The sequence below is a fragment of the Hevea brasiliensis genome, chromosome 12 (assembly GCF_030052815.1).
Source record: "Hevea brasiliensis isolate MT/VB/25A 57/8 chromosome 12, ASM3005281v1, whole genome shotgun sequence".
Taxonomy (NCBI): Eukaryota; Viridiplantae; Streptophyta; class Magnoliopsida; order Malpighiales; family Euphorbiaceae; genus Hevea; species Hevea brasiliensis.
In genome coordinates, this window is record NC_079504.1 from 25,740,601 (window position 1) to 25,745,808 (window position 5,208).

Consider the following 5,208-nt stretch of genomic DNA (forward strand, 5'->3'; position numbering starts at 1 on the left):
ACCGCAAAGTCCTTGTGACATTAGGTAATGCATTATATATTGCTTTCATGGTAAATTCTTTATATCTTTGGTTAATAGCAACAATTATTGATGTCAATCTCATTTCTAATTGATATTAGAAATATGATCAGTATAACTAATATATTGATTTCAGTATAATATATTGACATATCATAAAAAGTGGCTGTTGTATTAATTTGAAAAATAAGAATTAACTTTAATGCAATAATAATAATAGTGAACAAAGTGTAATAAAATATATTCTTCACACATTGATATTAGATCAATAGGTCCAAAATACATGTCCAATCAACTATATGCGTATTGTTCATTGGCATAGCCTATTACACATCTAAAATAACAAAATATTGCATAAAGCCAAACCCTACTGTGCATTGGCATATGCCATTACATTTTCATAATAACTATAAATATTGCATCAATATGCCTATTGATCCAAAATACCAAAATATGTCATAGCATACTATCATCCCTAATAACTACAAAGTCCAATAAACTAATAGCAGTACATCTATTTCCAAAAACAAAATTTTGGCCATATGAGCTTCCATTGATGCTACTATCAGTCTAGTACTTCTGGAAGTGGATAGTCATTTTGAATCTCAATTGAAGTTTGGGAAGGTATTGGATCGATCTAAGGGAGCTTGGGATCCAATTAGCTATGACAAAGGTTGTTGCTGCTTCTTTGATTTGCCTTTTTTTGTTGTGTGTTTGACTCTTTTTGCTGCTTTGGCTGCTGCTTAAGGTCCTATGACATATTCAATAGAATTTTCACCTGGCATCTATATAAACAGCCATACATGCACTTAAAGCAGTGATTGGAAGTACAAGGAAGTGCACAACCATGTCAGTTTTAAAAAAAGCATACATAATCTTGAATCAGAATATTACTTTTGCATAAATAGCTCCAGTATGTTCAGATATCAATACTCCACTTCCAACACTTTCCTATTAAATAGTGAAAACAATTGCATTAACCACATACAACTTATACATAATTTAAACAAATAAAAAATTCATTTACAGTACCTGTGCCTATCAATAGCATTAATTCTACTCAATTCTACATCTGTAAGTGGTGTGTTTGAGGTCTCACTTGCTTTTACTGGTTGCTTCCTTGGATTCTTCCTTGGTCTGCCATGCTTTTTCTTTGACACACATGCAAATTAAAAAAGCTAGTCATGATACATGCAAATTAAAAAAGTTAGTCATTATATCAATAAATAATTTTTTTAACATGCTTTATTAAATTACCTTTGGTGGCCTTTCAGTTGCTGGTTTGTCTTATTTGGACATCTTCTTGTGTTATGTCTAGTTTGCAAGCAATGTTGGCAAGTCATTGTCATTCCTACCCTACTGACTTTGCCATGAGAAGTGCCTTCACCTTCACCTTCAAACTTATCCTTTTTTTTTTTTTGGGTCTGCCAAGCTTTTTTATATACTCAAGTGCAATAATTTGTAGACCATCAATTGTAAGCCACATATTACTTCCATTCAAAGGTTCAATTTGCACATTGATAAACATCAAGCTACTTGGCTTTAGAGTAATACTCATCTACATAATCCTCTAACTTATGATTCAAAAAAAAAAATCCATGCTAATGCATGTCAGCAAGGGACCTCAGACAGATCCCATGCCCTATATGAGTATGATTTTCTTTTGTAATGTAACTGCAAATCCATCTTCCCCACATGTAACTTGAAATTTGTTTCCTATTGTAAGCTTAACTACACAAAATTTTGTTCCCTTTTTGGCAGCTTCAATAATCTTTCTCACCCTAGGACAAATAGTGTCCTCACACTTTTTCATGTCCTCACTTTTAGTGAACATTCTCTCCATTAAGAATGTCCTAATTTCCTCTAACATGTCAATTATGGGCTTTGTCCTAGCATTACAAATGTATGAATTAAAGGTTTTTGCAAGGTTTGAGGTTATGACATCTCATTTAGGCCATACATTAGTGAAGGCTTTGCAAAATATTTTGGGATCCTGCTTCATTAGATCTTCATGTGCTTTCTCAGATATTTCCTTCAATTTGTCTATGTGCACATTGAATGTAGCCACATATGTTGCATTCACAACCTTCTAGAAGAATGCTTTAAATTCTTGACCCCTATGAGTTTTTTACCAATTGGCATAAATATGTTTGGCACAATTTTTGTGCTCTGCATATGGCACTAACTCTCTTATTGCCTTTGCAAGTCCCTGCGATAAATTAACATTGAATTAGTATTAATACATAAAAAAACTTGGAACTTTATGTAAATAAATGAAAAAAAAAATTATTGTTTACCTTTTGTTGGTCACTAACTGAAGTTAAACCAAGTCCAGATATAACATTCAAGTCTTTAAATAACCTTTCTAGAAACCATGTTCAACTATGCTCAGTCTCACCTTCCACAACACACCAAGAGATTGGAAACATTTGGCTGTTTCCATCTCTACCTACTGCACTTAAAAGTGCACCACCAACCTCCGTCTTCAAAGAACACCCATCCAAACATATACAAGGTCTGCAACCCTCTAAGTAACCCTTTCTCAAAGAACTAAACCCAACATAAAACCTTTTGAATACTGGCTGCCCTCTAGGTCCAGTAGCATCAGTTAGCAACTCAAACCTTCCTTCCCTGTCAAAAGATTTCAATTCAGCCATGTATGATCCTAACTTAGCATAATGAGCCTTTAAAATCCCCTTTATTAGCTTTAAGGCTCTAGTTCTTGCCCTATAACAAACTCACTTTGATACACTTAGCCTATACTTTTCTTGTAAATCAATCATCATATCATCAATTCCATAATCTAGATTTCTCCTAAATCTCTCCTTAAACTCCTTTGCAACCCATTTTACATTAGCCAGTTTGTTACGTAAGCTCTTAGAACAACTGTGGTCCCCATTGTATCTCTTCACTTAGAATGTCCTTTCATGTTGCAAATTAACTACATAAATAGTCCATTGGCAGTTACCATCACATACTACCTCCATCCTTATTTCACAAGTCCTTTTCCGTCCAATATTATATCCATTGCTATCCCATATAGTTTGACACATTCCTGAAATTGTTTGGCATTCTCAAATATCATTCCAATATCAAATTCAAACTTAGTGTGATCACAACTAGGATTATACACACCAAATTTTTTCCTTTTCCTCTTAACAGTTTCTCCCAAATCATTCTCATCACTACTTTATGGGGTATCAAACCCATCATCTTCACTATCTTTATAATCACTAACATGTTCACTGGTAGCCAAGTTCCTATCAACTTGCACCTTACCCCCATGAGAAGCCTTGAGTGCCTTCCTGTTTTGCATAGCAATCATATAATCTTCATCATTAGTTTCAATCTCTTCTACTAAACTCTCATCTTCTGAGCTCTCTTTAATCTCATTACTTAGGTGAAATTCTTCATCACTACTATCATCTATATGCGGTGCAGCATTCTCATTCCTAACATGGGTGGGCACACTCTCATTCCTAACTTCACTATGCACTTTCTCATTCTCATTCCTATCTTGGGTATGCACATTCTCAATCTCATTATTAACTCGGGTTTCCATATTCTCAATCTCATTGCTATCAATGGGAGGCATTGTATTGGACACCTCCCCTTGATCTTCCCCATTCTTTTCCCTAAATTATATGAAAAGCTTCAACTAATTGAAATCTAGTCACTCTTCCCACATTTGTCTCACCTCAGTATCATTATTCACCAATGTTTGGTGCTGCTAGTTCCCTCTGGGTTTGTAATACCCTATCTTATCAACCTTATCAGCATACCCAAGATCCTTCAACCTATTCTCAATATCCTCATAAGTCAGTTTATAGCAATTTGTCCAACATCCTTTTATAACATGTCCACCCAAATAATTAAACAATGGATCCTTAGTAAACTTCCCACCCACATGAACCCCAACAGAAAATCTGTTCAAATAATTATTAAGTTAATGTCATCGCACATACTAATCACATATACTAATAATTTTCAAATATAAAATCCAACCAGTTAAGTACATATCAAACATATAAAACCTTAACTACAAGTGGTAATTGTTTAAAACCTTAATATACCATGCAATTCTCAAATATGTGGCTACTGTTCCACTACAAATCCATGCAATTCAACATGAAAGAAATGTGTGTAATGAGCATGATTTAATATTCCACGCCAAACATAGATATATATATATATATATATATATATAAAGTATCAGACATTGAATATACATATAAACAAACAAAAACCACTTTACCTTTTCTCGGGTCCTTGATAAATGGCCCTCCAGTCGTCCTTTTTATGCTTCATTTTGCATAAAAAGACTAGGACCGCCTCTAATATATCGTTATTTTATCTCTTTTCTGGACGACCTCGCACAAAAACCAAGTTTGCTGTTGATGTTGCACCAATGAGCACCACCACTGAATCATCCTTCCACTGATGTAAGCAAACGATCGAAGGCGTAGTCAATGAGAAAAGAAAATCCCTCTAAGAATCATTCTTTGTAGAGCTTTTTAGTGTCAAGATCAGGAGAGAACACTGGTTTAGGATTTTCGAAGTGATAAGATATTAGGGATTAGGGGTTTTTAATTTCAATCTTTTCTGTTTTCTTGATTAATTTTTATTTTATTTTATTTTAATTTTTCAACTAATTATGGTAGATTAACTGAACCAGAGTTAATTGTTGGGTTGGGTTACATTTTAGTAATCTCGGTTAGCTGATGTGGCTACATGGGTCTCACCCAAAAATATTAAAAATTGCCATGTGTGATGCCAGCTCAGCTTTGGTATTTGACCTCCTGATCCCATCTGAAAAAGTGGCTACAATATTTACAAAATTTGAATTTCTGATTATTTTTATCAAGTTTTAAAAGATTAGATAAACTTACCAAAACACGCAAAGATTTAACTTTTTTTTACAAACAGATCTTATTAAAAAGGTAAAATTTAATTTTTTTAATATTTTTATCATTAAAATTAACGATAAAATAGACGACAAACTGTAATGGTAAAACAATTAATATGTGTTCCTTCTCTTTTATTAGAGTTTGATATGTTTTATTTATTTTATTGCTTTAATTGATAGTGTGGAAAGATTGACAATTTTGAAAGTAAATCTTGTGTCAATGATTATCATGTCGAATTCCTAGAAAAATTATAGGATCCAACAACGACTAAAAATGACTAAAA

At 33.3% G+C, this 5,208-nt stretch overlaps 1 long non-coding RNA gene across 2 annotated transcripts; it reads right to left on the reverse strand.

Annotated features, from left to right (window-relative positions):
* Positions 1-247: 247 nt before the first annotated feature.
* Positions 248-4,624, reverse strand: LOC110646406 (uncharacterized). 2 transcript variants are annotated; one of them, XR_002493141.2, is made up of 3 exons: positions 4,274-4,624; positions 1,051-1,169; positions 248-803 (listed from the first exon to the last, which is right to left on the reverse strand). It is a non-coding gene; the product is annotated as an uncharacterized LOC110646406 (long non-coding RNA). The 2 variants fall into 2 exon arrangements; XR_002493142.2 differs by having other exon boundaries at positions 1,051-1,196.
* Positions 4,625-5,208: the final 584 nt, after the last annotated feature.